A 19,042-nucleotide genomic window follows, 5' to 3' on the forward strand; every position below is an offset into this window, starting at 1 on the left:
GAGCTTTCTGAATTTGATTAACAAGCACACACACACACTCCTTCTCTCAAAGATGGACATGATGTGACTGTATTGGTTATTGAATTTGCGCACATCCCAAAGGAAAGTCCCAAAGGCGTCCAGTTACTGGAGCAAAGCGTCGTCTGTCTCCGGTAAAGTCTCTCTGTAATACATCTGTTTCTCTCTCTGTCTCTTTCTCATGCCTGTGTGGTGACAACAATGTTGAGTCATGTTGATCCCTAAAATGGAGCACATTCCCTCACTATGCAAAGAAAAAAAAAAGCTTTGTTGATCTTGAAATCTGTGTCTGGTTCACATTGTGGTGTCATTTTTTTTATTGAATTCATAAAACAGGGATTTGATGGGAACATATCCTAGTGGTAAGCATCATTTGTAATGGATTTAAACATTGGTTAACAGAAGAATTAAAATAAAAACACCATCAAAATATCTTTGGCAGAAAATGTACACATATCTAAAAGGGAAGGCAGGCAGAAAACGTGAATTAAATAAATGCATAGTGAGAATCTGTGTGAACGTGCATACCTATGAATTAAGACACATTCTGTGGCATGCAGATATGGCATCTATATGATTTCATTTAGCCGTAGCAGCTGCACCCCCACCCCCTGGCACCACCCTGGTATCTGACGACTCCAACTCCCACATTGCACCTGTTCCCTGCCAGAACAGAAGGACTTTGTATGTGGGGAGCGAGGGGGTGGGGGTCTTGTAACATACACTATCCCTGTTATTCTATTGCCTGGTGCAATTACAGACTCATCTGTTGTTGAGGGTGAGACAACTGTTCAACGTCAGCTTCCCACAGAGCTGACACTATCTGACAGACTGTGACACACAATTTCATCACTCTGACCTTTAGCATTAATGAAAGAGTGTTTAAAAATGTTACACCCTGATGAAAGGTGGACCTGGAAGGTTTCCATTTCCGATCTCTAAATCCACTGCAGCAGATTAATAGCCATTTAAAGAGGCTAATGCACACAGGCCAGTGGGCACAGCATCCACCCGCTCACAGTGGCCCCTCAGTGGCTGAACAGGTCTCCCCTTCCTTCATTCAGTCTAATAGCAGTAATCAGTCAAAAACAGAAACAGCAACAGCTTAATCCCCCCCTCACTCCCTTTTAACCACCCCTCCGTCCCTCTCTCCCTCCCTCTGTCCCTGCTCCCCACCCCTTTTTTTGGTTTGTGTTCTTTCAGCTTCTTGATGTCTCCATTAGTATGATCCTGACTGCGCCAGTAGCTTGTACCCAGGGATCTCCCATGCTGCACTCCCACACAGCAACCATACACTCACTTTTTTTCCACCTCCATTGAAATTCTGTCCTCTTACACGCGTTCCTGGGATTTCACCGATTCCTGGAATATTTATTGAGCATGTACTGCACTGCAGAGAAATGTGTCTGCACTACAGGTTTTAGGGATGTGAAAAATTCAAAGATGCTAACACAGATGGACAAAATTGCACCTTTTTGTTAAGCTGCTGTCTTTGGAAGCCGGAGTGTGTAAAAACACGGTTTGATTGAGTGCTGATGTCTCTGGTTTGTTTGAACAGGCCATGTCCAAACGTCTGGCGGCGTTCTTTACATGCTCTCTGAACATAGAAAATATTTTCATTCATGTTAATGCTGTGTCAATATCCGCCCCTGTTCGACACAAGCTCCTGTTTGACCCACAGAGACAGACCTTTACGCCCCCTCCCCACACTGTTATTACACACTGAAGTGTCTATTAGTATGTGCACTGAACTGCAGTTTTATAGTGTGAAAGAGTATGACGGAGAGGAAATACAAAGATTAAAAGCAAGATAGACTTTAATGGGTGAGTTTTCGTGTTTGCATTAATGCATGGAACTGTGTGTCTTCCACTGACCACCTGCAAGGCTTCCTTCTGCTGTAGAGGGGTCAGGCCCCTGGTCTCCCAGCAGTAATCTGAGGATCCAGTGTTTCAGAGCTACTAGATACTCCAACCGTTTACACAGGTGGCTATCATATGGCCAGTATGATTTGTCCCCTTTGCACGGACTCTGAATACAGAGATGCTGATCAGGATTATTAGCCAGATAGCAGAACTTGTCAAATGAGTGACTACAGTAGAAGGTATAACTTGTTGGGCTAACCCAATCACAAAAATGCATGTCATGCTTTGGAAGGTCTATCAGGGAACTTGTGCTGCATTGTGTTTAATACCATACCTTATTCTGACTGAGAGGCCAGGTATGTTATGGTTGGCTTAGATTCACCTGCTAAGTGTGAACATTATGGTTCAAAACCAAGCGGCAACCTTCGATCTCAGACTATGAAGCCCATGCAGAAGTGTTATAAACTGCAGTTCATCGAGAATCCGCTTGAGGCTGGCTGCAGAAACACTGGAAACCACATAGACACCACTTCAAAAAAGACGATCTTTACAGCATTAATAAACATGTTTACAGCCTGGTTCAAAAAACGGCTTGGCTCTACGTAGTAAATTTCTCTATCGGCAATTTTTTTCTAATGCGACGGTTCAGAAGATATTAAGATTACAAGTTTTTTCCCAAATAAGGACATGACTGACGTGACTCCTAGACGGAACACATGGCTGTTGGCTAAGAGGCTAAAACTCGGCCCCTTTACGTCACACTCTGCCTGGTTGAGTTCTGCATTTCCAATATGGCTGCCGCCGTCGATTGGCTTCGCAACTGCTCTCAGGAACAGATGGGTGACGTCACGGATACTACGTCCATATTTTATACAGTTTATGTTCAAAACCCACTATGCACACCTCCTTGCATTTAAGATCATGCATATTAAATGTAACCATTTTAAACCCATGTACATAGACGTGTTCCTTCTATTTTATGCTTCATTATTTCCTCACATCCTCCTTACTGAGTGATACTAATCCTCAGGTGAAGCTCACATCAGGTGCTCATTTTGCATTAGTTTCCATGGCACCGAAGCATGGTTATTCATTCTCTCTTTCCAAAAATTTGAAGCCAGAGTCTCCAGTGTGTAACTCTCAGGAGGTTGGAAACCTACTGACAAAAAAGCTACAAAGCCAGTATCTTTGTTGTCTTTGCTTGCTGGGATTCAGCTTCAGGACATATTTCTTTGTTACAGAGTCAGTAATGGGAAACCCAGCCTGGGCCTGTGCTCTGTAGTCACAGATGGTTAAGAGGAGGAATGGGTCACGCCTCTCGAGTGAAATGTGCAAGTGACCATCTGGCCTCCTGTGTATTCTCCATCATCATGGTAACCGTCATATAATCTACAGGTGTGTGTAGGTGCGGGTGTAAATGCATGTTTGTTTGTGTTTACGTGCTTGTTTTCCATGTTTTTGCAGATGTGCACATGATGAAAGAACACGCTCACATGTGGAAGTGCACATTTATTCTCCTGTGCATGATCATTCACTGTACCTGGCATTGTGCCACAAGTGTATTTATGCTGAAAAGTTTCAGATGGAAAAGACAGGCAGCTTGTTAATGCAGCCGAGCCTCTTTCTCAAACATTCTTCCTAAACATTCTCTGTTATGATCACAGTTAGCAGACAAATGAAGATTGATATGATAATAATTGTGACAAGTATAGACTAAACATCTGTCTTCAATATGTGCGCATGGCAGGTTTTGCTCCAGCTTTCTGGTTTTCTGATTTATACCCATAGAGAAATGTCAGTCACATTTCATTCAGCACCAAAGCTAAAGCACAAGGGTGGATGTTTTGAAAAGCAATTTAAATCACTTGTGGGGAAACTGAAATTGTACATTGCATCAATTCATTTTTTGGGTTTTGCTGAAGGAGAAGCATTCCCCATAAAATGTATCAAACTGATTTTTTTATTTTGGTGTGAATGTGGTAGAAAATGTATGCAGTGCTCTAGGATGTGTGATAGTGAATGATGCCTATTTGTGTGATGCCAACTGCAGAGGTATACACTTCAATGTTTCTGAAATATGAATAGTGACACATAAATCAAGCCAGAGTTTGTGGCGTTCTCCCTCTGGCTGCATTTCCTGATAGTCTTCTTTGAAGTAGCTCAGAGTTCATCAAACCCTATACAAGCCAATTGTGTGTGACCAATGAAAGCCAGCATTTGTGTTTACACCCTGCCATTAAATTCTCAACCAATTGCACAAATAAAAGTCAACCAAATCTTAACCATAAAAAACCCTCTTCCATGTGAACCACAAACAAATAAAAGTTTAATTGAGACCAAATGCTTGAGAAAGAAGTACATACAGAATCCACATCCGTGAGTAAAGAGTGTGATTCATATATGGGTGTATCTGTAAGCTGGTCTCCCGTGGTTAAGTAGGGCCCAGTGTTGTTTCATGCATTTTCTCCTATTAATAATGCCTGACATGTTTCACATTAACACCTTGTCCTTGTGTGAAGTCAGACAACACATATCAAGAGGACGATGGTGTGAATGACCCTTCAGTACTAACTAGATCTGAGTGCTGCATTCTGTATGTGTCTGAGGCTGGTAAGTTCGTGGGTGGGAGGATGAAAATAGGGCGGAGGGTATCAGGGTTAATGCTTATTACAGATGTGCTAGTCCCTCTGGCTGTCCTATCAGTTAACCTGTTAACCTACGCTTTATCACTCTGACTGCTTTAAACAGCTCTACAGTGACCTGCGTCAAATCTCCTAGTAATCCATTTGAAGAGGTCACTGAGTTTACAGTCTGTTTAGTGAGTTTAGTCTGACTCTGATAAACAACCTTCAAAATTATTTGACATCAACATGAAACTTTTTTTTTCTAGAAAAGCACAAGAAAACTGAAAAGAAAATACATAAAACTGAGGAAAATAGTGCAACAGCTTTAAGGGAAAAAATAGTGAAATATTCTTGCTGTTCCATATTGCATGATAAGTCCAACATCAGTCTATTAGTCAAATCCCTGTAGTTTGTGTGGTAAATATTCTGCAGACAGCTAATGGCTGTTTATATTGGCTTAGCACAAAGACTAGAAACAAAGGGAAACAGCATGTCTGGCTCTGTCCAAAATTAACTTCCAAAACTATGCGCAATATGTTGTACTTAATATTTTATATTGTTCATTCATTTAATATAAGTTTATTTGTTCATTTATTCAAGTGTGAAATAATGTGGTTTCAAAAAGTATGTTTTTCGGTTTTCATACATTCATGTAAACTCACCGAGTGACAACAAACTGGGATTCCCACATAAAAATTCACTTAAAACAGGGTATAATAAGGTCTGAACATCTAAGATCATCTCATAACATCTGTTTTCAACCATTTTAGCTGGCTAAGTTATGATAATAAGATCAACAGGCCAGAAAACCTTTTTTAAATTGTTTTTTGGTTTGATAATTTGTTAATATTTGCCTTAGAAATGTGATAAAAATTGATGATTGTAACAGCATTTCCCCCAAATCATTTTGCATTAGAGCATTTGTGTTAGAGCAAACATGCAAAGATGAAGTTTCAGCACATCTTTTTGTCATTCAAAATCATGAATATGGTGATTTATGGGCTGTTTCATGTGAAGAAGAGTGAAGACATTGTAAAAAGAAACATTTTAAACATTCCACATACAGTGGATAGCGAAAGTCTACACACCCTTGTTAAAATGACAGGTTTTGTGATGTAAAAAAAGAGACCAAGATAAATCACGTCAGAACTTTTTCCACCTTTAATGTGACCTATAACGTGAACAATTCATCTGAAATAAAAATTGAAATCTTTTAGGGGGAAGAATAAAAAAATAAATAACTAAAATAATGTGGTTGCATAAGTGTACATACCCTTTAACTAATAATTTTTTAAGCACCTTTTCATTTTATTTCAGCACTTGGTTTTTTTTTGTAGGACTCTATTAGCATGGCACATCTTGACGTGGCAATGTTTGCCCATTCTTTTTTACAAAAAAGCTCCAAATCCATCAGATAGTGAGGGCATCTCCTGTGCACAGCCCTCTTCAGACCCCCCCCCCCCCCCCCCCCCACACACACACACACACACACACACACACACACACACAACTGGATTCAGGTCTGGGCTCTGGCTGGGCCATTCCAAAACTTTAATCTGCTTTTGGTGAAGCCATGATTTTGTTGATTTGGATGTATGCTTTGGTTCCTTGTCGTGTTGAAAGGTGACATTTCTCTTCATCTTCATCTTTCTAACAGAGGCCTGGAGGTTTTGTGTTAAACTGACTGGTGTTTGTAACTGTTCATACTTTCCTCCATCTTGACTAAGGTCCTGGTTCCAGCCAAAGCAAAAACTGCCCCAAAGCATGATGCCTCCCCCTACCATGCTTATCTGTGGGTAAGGTGTTCTTTATGTGATGTGCAGCGTTCTTTTTATGATAAACATACCTTTTGGAATTATGGCCAAAAAGTTCAACCTTGGTTTCATCAGACCATAAAACATTTGCCACATGCTTTTGGGAGACTTCATGTATGTTTTTGAAAAATTTTGCCAGGCTTGGATGTTTTTCTTCATAAGAAAAGGCTTCCATCTTCCCACTCTACCCATAGCTGAAACATATGATGAATACGAGAGATGCTGTCGCATGTAGTACACAGCCAGTACTGGTCAGAAATCCCTGCAGCTCCTTTAATGTTGCTTTAGGCGATTTGAAAATTGTGTGTGTGTGTGTGTGTTGCAAATCTTGTGACATAAACAGAATTCCTGGCAAAATCTGAGATTTCTTCTGCAAATAGTAGGTGAAAAGACGTTTGCATTTAAACTTGTTTTCAGCACCTTTTAAACTTTGCTCATGGACGTTTTTTTAACGACTATTCCATTGAAAAATGCTCAGTGAAAAGCTAACTAACAGCTCACAGTGGCTTCAAATTCATCGAACACTAATCGATGTCTTTATTAAACTAACTTCAAAAAAGCAAAACAAAGAACTTCTTAATGAAGTACTGTTCTTATAACTTCAACATATGTCTCTCTTTAACAGTCTTTGGTCCCCAAAAGTTTCACTCCAATAAAAATAAAAAAAAACCTCAATAAACCTATTAATAAGTTACAGTTTCAGACTGACGTCAATGTGGCACTAGTGTGAGCAATGCCAGTAAGCCTTGTGCCTCCACTCTCTGATTGTTTCTGGGCCCTGAAACCTCCAACGCCTTTATTTGTCACTTCATGTGCCAGTAATTACTGGACTTACATTCCCACAAAAACCATGCTGAGATCCGTTTTGACTCTTTGAAGAGAAGAAGAGGTAAACATTAGGGTTTTCAAAGTCAATAAAATCAACATTTCATCTCCTCTGACAAACATGTTTGCAGGAACAAAACACGCTTGTTTTGGGTCAACCCACAAATGTATACTCATCAACATAGTTTTAGTCAAGCAGCAGGGACTGTGAAAAGTACATGGTGCGGTGGCAGGAGAAATTCTTTCTTGACCACTAATTGGAAAATGTGGAAACAGCACAAAACAGATGTGTTATTTTTATGTTTGCCACATGAAAGGTGTGCTGGGGTCCAATTTGAGCGAGGAAACACCTTAAAGTTAACACCTGAGATAAAGCTCCTGTCAAACCGCACACCTTCGGCAAACCTGTCATTTCACCCTGACAGGTAACACTATAAAAATGCTTTGAAAAATACGACTGAGTTTCTGACTGTCCAAGACCAAGGTCATACAGCCTAGTAACCCATTTAAAGACTCTGCTGCACTTTCATTTTTACAATCAGGCATATTATCGTGAGTTAGGATGCCTGCTGGCTATTATATTATATTTTCCTTTTATAAACCAGTGGCCTGTGTTGATTTTTTTTTTTTTTGTTACAAATTTGTACAATATGGACAATCTCCACTGGTTACGCATTTGAAATTGCAGCAAGAACACACTTTCTTTTCCAAAGAGGTGACAGTTAGTTTATATTTTTCCTTTGGAACAACTTGGGATGTCAGCATTAACGCTCTAATCATGCTGTGATTCAGCTCTGTTGTTAATGTGTTTATTTATTTTTATCATGTGCCATTTGCACACTGTAATTACGCCATAACACTGTGCTTTTTAGTAGCACATTTCCCTGTAAAAAAGAAACCTCCAAGACTGCTCAGTTGATGAGTCAAAAGTAAAATACACTTCATGTCAAACCAAAACAAAATATCAGAGTTTGATTTTAAGTTTCAATTTGAGCTACTACCTCTTGCAAAGCTAACAGATGCAGTTAATCAGACTGATGTCAGCAGGCAACCACATCACAAAGCATTGCACAAATTGGAATGTGTGTGTGTGGCCTCAGACCTGTAAATGAAACCAAATTAAAGATACAGAAAATTAAACCAAACTGGAACTCCTGAAAAGAACACACTCTGTTGCATTAACCAGGGATCACTGGTCAGTGAGGACTCAAATGTATCTTAGAATAACTGCACTCCATATTATCACTGCTTGGACATATGGTGCATGTATTCCTGCATATTTCTTAATATGTGATAGATAGATAGATAGATAGATAGATAGATAGATAGATAGATAGATAGATAGATAGATAGATAGATAGATAGATAGATAGATAGATAGATAGATAGATAGATAGATAGATAGATAGATAGATAGATGGGTCTTTATTTCTCCTTAATAAGGAGATTTGTTGTCACCGTCTGTACAAAGAATACATGTATAAAACACAAATAAACAATAAACATCCACCCAGCCTCACGACAATGGTGCACATCATCCCACATATACCGGGCACATATATGCACACTGGACATATTATATGGGCATTTTATTTAGCAGTGCTATGGCCAAAAATAAAAAAAGTAAAGTGAAGACTGTATATCACAGAATAAGCACTTCACAGCTGTCTCCTACCTCTAAGTCATGGCTTCAGACCACACTGGTTTATCAGTGCAGCATTAATTTAAATAAGTACAATATATTGCAGTCATTTGATCCTAAATTAGGACACTGCTAAGAATTGCTTTATATTATAAATAAGTCCTACATTTTTTTTTATTGCAAAATTATGGAATTTTAAACATGCGATTAAAAATGTGATCAGTTGGTACTAATTATTCAAATTCTTTGATTAACTTCATAAAAAAACTAAATCGTTTGACAGCCCTAGAAACAAAAAAATAGCACTGATGGAGTTCACAGAAACAACTTTGAATTTTCTGGTGAGTGCATTGTATTGGTAACAACTGGACTGAGCAGCTCAAGGGTGTTACAAATGTTTGGAATATATTGTGCTCAGGGCTTAAAGAGCTAAATCCTTAAGAGATAAAGCCAATCACTGACAGTCATACCTGTCCTCCTGTTTGTTGTTTTTTTTCACTCTTCATTTAAAAGAAAAAAGGAAAAAAATAAATAAAACTGGTTTGTATATGTAGTTGTTATTCATAGAATATTAGCACTGCATTGTTTGAGAAATGTAGATACATGCTGACATATTTGATTTGCAGTAACACGTTTTAATTACATCTTAACTGAGATGGCATAGCTGTCATTTGAAAGCTGGTTAAGTGTTTGTTTAGTGAACTCTACATTATGAGAACGCATTGGCTAATCTATTCTGACAAAGATTAATTTAGGTGGTGAATGTTTAAATTTCCATGTCTGCAATTCATCTTAAATTACATCAACAAAGGAAGCAGAGATGGAGATGGGGATTTATTTGTATACTCTTTCAAATTTTTGCAGAGTTTTGGAAACTTTGATAGCTTGATGGAAAGAACCTAAGAATCTGACCTCTCTAAGAAACTTGCCTTTCCTCTGGTGCTTTCAAATAAGTAGTAAATTATGTTTGATTCTTCTAATATTTAGTTATAAGAGCTGAGCTAGCATGACAGAGCTAAGCCTTCCAACGGGTGATGTGTTCCAGGAGCTTCAGCCAAACCTCGCTTGAGCAGCCCCCATCAGTCACAGATTACAAGTGTGGAAGGCAGCAGCCAGGCCACAGTCTGACACACGGCAGGCTACCCAGACACATTTCTCTGGAGGTACTGACCTCTGCTCTTTGGTGCACAAACCTCTGACCCCTCCTGGGGTCAGCAAGGTTAGTCTTTAAGCCCAATTTATCCATTGTCTGATTCTATCTCATCCACTGCTTTCAGCAGCTTTCAAGATGGTGTTTTCATTGCCTCTGCTAAGGCTGACAGACAACAGCCTTCTTCCCGTTTGGAATATCATCAGCCATATTTTTTATCCTCTATTAAAAACTCACAACAACATTCGCATTTGGATTATTCCAGACTCAAGTTCCTGCTGATGCTTGTGCAGTCTATACAATTACATTACACAGAGCCGATCACATAAACTGATTGACTTGCCTTGGTTCATCATAGCCACTGGATAAACAAGTCAAGGAGCTTACAAACAGACTTGAGATGATTGACCATTCATAGTGAGGTTTATTCCACTGTAATTGCATGTTTATAAAAGTTCTGGATGAGTCAAATGGTGGCTTGTAGAGATGAAGGCAGAAAAAGACTTCAAGTTTCTTTAGTTTACTTCATCTGTGAGATGTTCCAAAACTGCCTCAAGTCATCAAATCCTTGGAGAGGAAAAACGCAGACTTTTTTTTTTAAACACGTTTTAAATTTGTTAACTGACATAACTGAATTAGTTACAATTAAAAGTGACAGCTGGCAAATTACTGTGTAATTTTGCTGCACTCAATGGGAACCAACAAAGTACTTAAGGTGATCACAATTTGTATGATATGCGAGAACAGTTTTTCATCTCAACATGTCTGGCCCAGTCGAAGCAATTTTAATTTTAACCCTCCTGTAATGTTTGTTTCTTAAGGACAGCAAGAATGTTCCTGGGTCAACTTGACCCGGGGCATTTTTAATGATCCAAATGTGTCAGAACCCAAAAAAATTCCAATAAACATTATTTTTAATCTCATTATTAACTCCTTTATTAAACATTTAAATCAACATTTAGTGCAATGGTGTTCTTTAATTCTCACAGATCATTGTTCACTGAGGATATCTCACTCGTTTTTCATGAAAATTCATGTTAAAACTTTTTTTAATGTACATTGAAAAGCCCTTAATATAAATACAATAAATTTACATGACATAGATATGTTTTTTTTTACATTTTTAATTCTTTCTTTTTTTATGAAGTGATGTTGATAAATGAACAAGAGACACCTCTTCTGTCACATGCAGCCCAGGTTTTTATGCTGTATGTAGCTGGCTTGGAAGGCATATATTACCTAAGATGGAAGGAACCTCTGAATACCACTACTAGCCTTTCATCCACTGTGAAATTAAAAATGCGAAATAACACTTTTAACAATTTTTTTGAACTTTAAAATGGGTCAATTTGACCCCGCAACATAACAGGAGGGTTAAGGTATGACTCTGGATTTGTGTGTCTACATGACAGGCTGTTGTCCTTAACGTATATTACACACATTCCCTGTTGTGTGAAATCTATGAGTAAAAGTAAACAGGTTTTGTTACACTAATATCCATGTGGGCTTGTAATGTAAAATGAATAACGCCACAATACCACCACAATGCATATTTGCTCTATAGGAGTGAATAGACTGAACTATGACTTTGTGACTGGGATAAGAACAACTGTAGAGCAGGTCTGTTCCAGAAAGGAAATTAACTAAAAGTCTTGTCTTACCTCGTGTCTTAGCCTCTTGTGCTGTTCTGTCTCTCATCACAGAGAGGCAGTGAGGGTGCCTGCCAACCATTCAGCCCACCACCAGCACTACAGCTGCCAAGCTGCCACAGCTAAAAATGCTGTCCTCTGTTTTACCCCAGGCAAGGGATGTGTCCCTGCATGCTAACACATTGCTAACACAATGCTAACACATTACAAAATCTGGTTGGGAAAAGGAAACACAGAGCAACACAAACTTGATCACACTTCAGAGTTTATGTCCATTGTATTTCTTGTAAATCCCCCAGGCTCTCTAAATTAGGTTTTCTAGACAACAAGATTAACCCCCAAACACTCACACTCTCATACACACACTTAAACAACTTGTATTGACTCTCTGACGAAGTAAGAGACACTGCCAGAAATTGTAAACCCTTTGACAGCTGGAGGGCAAATAATAGATCATTACCTCACTCAGAGAGTGCTGTGAAATAGCATACTACTTGTATGCAGTATGGTGACAAAGGCGAGCTATGACATATGAATGTTATTTCTTGTCTCTCTAATGAGGTACATGCTGTCAGAGGTCACTCTTGAGTTGAGTGAATCTCAGGCATGTTATGGCTGAGGAAGTCGTGTTTGGCTGCAGTGGAAACTTGTGGGTGATGTAGCTCATCTTGCCTTGTCCTCCAAGTTTTGTTGCATGTAATGTTTCGATTAGAAATATGGCTTGTTATAGTAAGAGTGGATATTTCAGAACCAAACTCAAGCAAACAGAACCAGAACCAGAACCAAACTCAAGCAAACAGAACCAGAACAAAAACCAAACTCAAGCCGAACCAGAACCGAACCAGAACCGAACCAGAACCGAACCAGAACCGAACCAGAACCAAACTCAAACAAACAGAACCGAACCAGAACCAAACTCAAACAAACAGAACCAGAACCAAACTCAGGCAAACAGAACCAGAACCAAACTAAAGCAAACCGAACCGGAACCAAACTCAAGTAACCAGAACCAAAATCAAACAAACAGAACCAGAACCAAACTCAAGCAAACAGAACCAGACCCAAACTTAAGCAAACCGAACCAGAACCAAACTCAAGTAACCAGAACCAAACTCAAACAAACAGAACCAGAACCAAACTCAAGCAAACAGAACCAGAACCAAACTCAAGCAAACATAAACAGAACCAAACTCAAGCAAACAGAACCAGAACCAAACTCAAGCAAACCGAACCAGAACCAAACTCAAGCAAACAGAAACAGAACCAAACTCAAGCAAACAGAACCAGAACCAAACTCAAGCAAACAAAACCAAAACCAGAACCAAACTCTCTCTTCTGATTATCTATAAAGCATCAGCTCTCAGAGCCGCAGCTTTTGATCATGACACATCACTAATCTGTATTACAATTATGAGGGGTCCTTGGACAATTTTCTCACCTGTAAGGGGTCCCTGGCTCCAAAAAGTCTGAGAACCCTCGGGTTAGACTATTTCTTAAGACAGTGTGTGCCTTTAGGTCATGTTTGGATTGACGTCTGCATGGCTCCTCTCATAACAATAGGACAATGACAATTAGCTCAGTGCAGCACTGATTAACATGTGAACTGAGTCAGTAAATGGAAGCTGACTGCCCACCAGCTAATGTCTCTTCAATCAACCACTGAATGGTGAGTTACACTTCACCATCCATATCATATTAATTACCATATTTATGCTATGTTAGCTGAGATGTTTTTTTTTTTTGGTCTTAAGGCTTTGAAGGTTACTCTAAATAATAGCTCTGTAGTACGTATGTTCCAAAGCGGCTTATTTTTATAACTTAAAGAGAAAATAAAATTCCAAATAGCTTTCAACAAAATTGAGCATAATTTATTTAACATGGCTAAACACAGGAGCAAAATGCCTGCAGGTAAACAAAGTCAAATTGGTTTGCTGAGTATGGCTAATGTTAGCATAGCTAACAGCACCAGCCTTAGATCCTCCTTCCAGTTCCTCAGTGTTGCCAACTTAGCAAATTTGTCTCTATATTTAGCAAGTTTTCAGACCCCTCTAGCGACTCTTTTTCAAAAAAGCGACGAGCGACAAATCTAGCGACTTTTTCTGGAGTTAAATGGAGACTTTTGGAGACTGCATCGTTCTGAGCATGCATGCATCGTTCTGACTGTGCTCAACGAGCAGTGGATGCTGCTGTGAGTCCCTCCTACTTGCATTCAGAGCAGGAGGCGTTCATCCCCCAGCACTTAGAATGCAAATGTATCACGCATGTACGAAGACACCGCTGGCTGATCCCACCTACTGTCTCTTTTTGGTCCATTTAGATTGTTAATGTAGATTGTATACAATAAACATCTTGAAAATGTTACGAGTGAAAAATGTTATGTTTTACTTAGATTTTTTGTCGGCTCCTAAGTGTAGTTCTAAACATATTTAGGGTGTTTTTTACTCTTTTTGTCTCTACATCAATGTTACACTTCTCTCCTGCAGCGTCCATTACAATTTCAATTATGCAAATTTAGTGGTGATGTCATTTAGCGACTTCTAGCGACTTTTAGGACAGCCAATAGCTACTATCCTCACTTAGGAGTTGGCAACACTGGTTCCTCATGTCTGCACTAGTTATACATTGCTTCAGTTGAGCTAACCAGACACAGCCTATGTACAACTTTATCTCCATTTTCTAAATGAAAATGCTCCCAAATCAAGTCATCTGTCCTTTTTTTTTATCCAAATAGTTGAGCATTATAGCATTATGGCAGTTGCCATTGATCAGAGCTACAGCCCAGTTAGTGCGTGGCTGCCCTACAGCATATGAACGGCATTTCAGGCCTATATTTGTAATAATATTAAATGACTTGTTTATAGTGAGGGCTAAGACATTTGATCTTTGATTTGACTAAATGCACACTTCCCTAATTTGTAGCATTAGCTGGATTTACTGCTATACCAGTACCTAGATATACCTACCACTGAAAAATATTAACTGTTGCACTAAGCAGCTGACAAAAAGGGTGTCTGCTTACACTGGTGTAATCATTGCTGTGTGGGTTTTACAAGTATTTGCTAGATTAATTGTGCATATTTTTTTAGATAAATACAATACACAAAACCACACCTAATTCAAACTTGGTATCAGGAAAGTATCCAATAATGTTGAATAAATATTTAGGTTTTAGAATTGAGTAATTTTTGATACTTAAAAGAAGCTGGCTATTATTTACACAAATCCTTAATTACATGGAAGGCTTGTTGCATCAGGTTTCATTGAGCTATAAGAAAATAATCCAAACTGTTTGGATAATCCATGTATTTTGTTTCTATTACTATTGAAACATCAACAAGTATGTAGATGTTTCTACAATTTTTTTTAGCTTAATCTTCTCCTCTTGGAATTCCCCATCAATCTTCCAGGTAAACTAACATGTTGCCTCTCGAGGTGACCCAGAGCAGCTGGAACACACCAGTAATCTGTGCATGCCTTGAACAGAACCCTACTGGGCCTAGTGAAGCATAAACCCAGTGTATTGTCTCTGGTAAAATAAATGGCTTCATCTTTGGACCATTTAACTTTTTCCAAGCCTCCTGATAGGAGGGAATACACTGATGCCTCTGTCCCATAGCTGCTGTAAAGGATGCAGCTGCAGTAAAAGATGATGAGTGTCTGTGGGAAAGAGTCCAATGCAGTATGTGTTTATGCATTTGAAACACATATTCTCCCAGCTGCCTGCCAGATGACTCCTAATCCACACCTTTCTTGTTAAGAGTCTATGGGGGAAAAGGAGTGAAATAGAGTTATTACTCCCCAGTTTATGTAAAAGTCTATTTTACTTACTCCATTTATACATTAAATGTTGATGATTAAATCATATGACAGTTACCCGTACCTCCCATTTTTCATACAACATACATTCTACTACTACTAGTATGTTTGTTATTTCTGTATGTGAGCAGACTTAAAAAATCAAAATTTCATTAATTAAATTGAATGATATTTTAATAAATAAAAGTGTTAAGTTTGAGGATGTGTTTGTGATGAATGTAACTCTTATCAAATATTCTAACACAAAGGTTTTACCTCGTGATCTTTACAAACAGTCATGATGTGATCAAACACAGAATAGACTGTTTATAACCACTCCGTCACTTGGGTCAGATTTTCCATTCAGTGTCTTGGTCCTTTGAGTCAAGGCGGCTCTTCTCACTCATCCATGTCCTTGGCTAGGAGCCAAGGGAGAGCTGCATTTTTTCCATTAAGCATGGTAGGATGTTGGAGTTCCTTCAGCCACCGGAGGGCAGTCATGCCCTTTGTTACAGGTATGACTGCACTGCCAGAGATCATTCATACTCATGGAGAACCTTTTTTGCAAAAAGACTGAATAACTCTGTCTTGTCCCCTGACTAAGATGATGTGAAACTGCTTATGACATGTTAATGTTGTGTTTTGCTGGCTGAAGTCATGTCTCCAAGAAAAGGGCTACATGTTGCAGCCAAATTCTGATGTAATATTATGATGGTATTATGTTCCTCCCTGGAGTGAGTATCAGTTATACAAATCTACTTTCCTTTTTATATGATGGTTTTAAATCATTTGCGTCCACACTTGTTTTTGTGCAAAGGCTTGGTGCTCTCAGATCATGGTCACAAAACAGAACTTTCTTTGGAGGGCTCACAAATCCTGTAATGTGTTTTTATAACATAGCTTTCTTTAAGACTCAATTCTGATTGGTCCAATTGTAGCATTCTGGGACCTGCTATATTGCAGACCTCTACTTCAAAGAACAGACCGCTGTTATGGATGCAGACCATATCACAGATTGTAGGGGACTAACTCATATTCTGTCAATCCGCGTAAAGACATCAAGTTAATTTGGCAATGGCCTGGTTGTGAAAGAAGGCAAAAAATAAGTTAGGATGGGAAATTGTAAAGAAATTTAATAGAGGCTTTAAGACAAAGAACAAGGCTGGAGATTGGCAGAGGGATCAACAGAACTGAAGAAGGCACATTAATGGCCCTTTTCCACTGGCCCGTCTTAGCCCTACTCTACTCGACCTGACCCGACTCCACTCGGTTTGTGTTGCGTGACAGATACCAGTTTTTCGTACCTGCTCTGCTCTGGTTCCAAGCGAGCTGAGCCGATACTAAAAGGTGATGTCGACGGACTGCCGGCCACTGATTGGTCAGAGAATGTCATCACCAAAGAGTCATGAGCCCGACACCCAACACAGGAATCAAACCAGACATTCTTAAAAAACGACATCAGTACTGTACAATGTCTGCACACAAAGTTTCTCCATGGTTTCTCCTCTCTCGCTCGGCCTGCGACCAAAAGCCACAGCCCGAGCAGCAAGTACATTGCCTCTATGTCCTCTGTTGTTTGTGATTTTTGTGTTTGTGTCGCGTGACCGTGCAGCTGTGTTATGACGACCCCGCCCACCGTGAGTCAGTACTCAGCCTGGTGGAAAAGGTTCCCAAACCAAGTAGACTTGAGTCGGGTAGAGCCGAGTCGAGTCAGGTAGGGCTGGAACTGTGTAGTGAAAAAGTGCCATTAGTTAACGCAAAACGTGCTAGAAAATCTGAGTTCAAGCTGAGTTAAATGTGATTTATTCAATCAAAGTACACTCACGTTAATGATGCCACAGAGGTAGTGCCAATAATAGACTACCCAAGACTATTCATAAATAAGTGGAAGTATTAAAAAAAAAATCACCTCCTATTAATTTGTTTACCTCAAATGATTGATTTGTTTTAGTAAGTTGCCATAAGATACGCTTGACAGTGAGTTAGTTGTTATTCGCTATAACAGACTTCTCAGAGATCATTATCTGTTACATAATCAAAAGTGCACTATGAATACATCTTGGCCTTGAACTGCATACATATGAACTATTAATATCTATTAATCTATTCATAGTGCTAATGTGTGTGTGTGTGTGTGTGTGTGTGTGTGTGTGTGTGTGTGTGTGCGTGTGTGTGTGTGTGTGTGTGTGTGTGTGTGTGTGTGTGTGTGTGTGTGTGTGTGTGTGTGTGTGTGTGTGTGTGTTTCTCCCAGCTGACAATATCAATACATGAACCCCTGAGTAATACCCTTTTGAAGTGTCTGAGCATTTATGTCTGAAACTCATGAGCTCCCACAGCAGCCCTTGAACTGACTTCAGAGGTGAAGGTCAAAGCCCAGGCGAGACATATACCAAATGACCTTTGACCTAGGATCAAAGGTGGCCTAAGGGTGTCAAGACAAGTTCTCTTACAATGCACTTTTTTGTGTGTGTGTGTGTGTGTGTGTGCTTTGACTAAAGTTTAGGACCATCACATCTATACAAAGCTTTTAATTTCATTATTGTATACTATGAAATCAGATGGGGAATGTGTAGAAGTCCGAGTAAACTTGTGCTTTTTCAATAAAACCAGCAGATGGCAGTAGTGACACACAATTCATATACTAATGCAGGACAGCGCATCAAGCAAGTCCTTTAAAGCCCTTGAGAACTGAAGCTAATGGCAAAATCTTACTTTTCTGATCTTCTTGAAAAAGCCAAAGTTATACTGTATCTAATACCATCATGTCCAGCCGTTATGCAAATATACCTGCTGGGTTTCAGTAAGAGACTGCAGGGGACCTCATGTATAATTCACTTCACATTAAACATCAGGGTCTTGTGTTAATTCACATACTGCCTGAGGCACACCATGGTGCACAACTTCACTTTTCTTTGAAAATCTTAAGTGGTTTATGTGACTGATACTCTTCCTTAACCTCTAAGATTTTTAATATAGTGTAATAACTTTGACCAATGTAATTGTTTTCAGTGTAAAATTACTGTCAGGATATAACAGATAATTATAGAATACAATAAAACTCAATATTGAGGATGTTAGAAGAGATGATGAAAGTAATTCTCATTTATATGGAAATACAGGTACTCCAACATCTCATCTGATCATCTGCACTACAGGACACTTTCCCTTTCATAACCACATAACAGCAGGGCATTACATATTAAAAATAGATTAAATGAAACCAGCACTTTATGAAGAGACATTTATTAGATCAGTAGAATACATCCCCATCATCATCATCATCATCATCATCATCATCATCATCATCATCATCATCATCATCATCATCATCATCATCATGCCAAAAAGCAGCAGCAGCAGCAGCACTTAATTTCCTTACTTTCACGGAACGTCCAAGATAGATATAGTGAGGCATCCTCTTTCTCTTTAATAATGATGATCTTATCATATGCCGGTTTCTACTGAAAGTCCCACAACACAGGTGTTCAACTTAGTGGACTAGAAAGACTTTCTGTCCTGTTTCCAGTCATCATCTGCCATGGCTTCGTAAAGCAGATGAGGTTTGCACACTAGATAAGATCCTCTCGCATACTGATCACTGACTTTGTTCATTGTCGATCATTGTTGTTAAATGGTCTGCGGAGATTTAAATCCACAGCAAG

Source organism: Notolabrus celidotus, chromosome 6 (genome assembly GCF_009762535.1).
Source record: "Notolabrus celidotus isolate fNotCel1 chromosome 6, fNotCel1.pri, whole genome shotgun sequence".
Classification (NCBI taxonomy): Eukaryota; Metazoa; Chordata; class Actinopteri; order Labriformes; family Labridae; genus Notolabrus; species Notolabrus celidotus.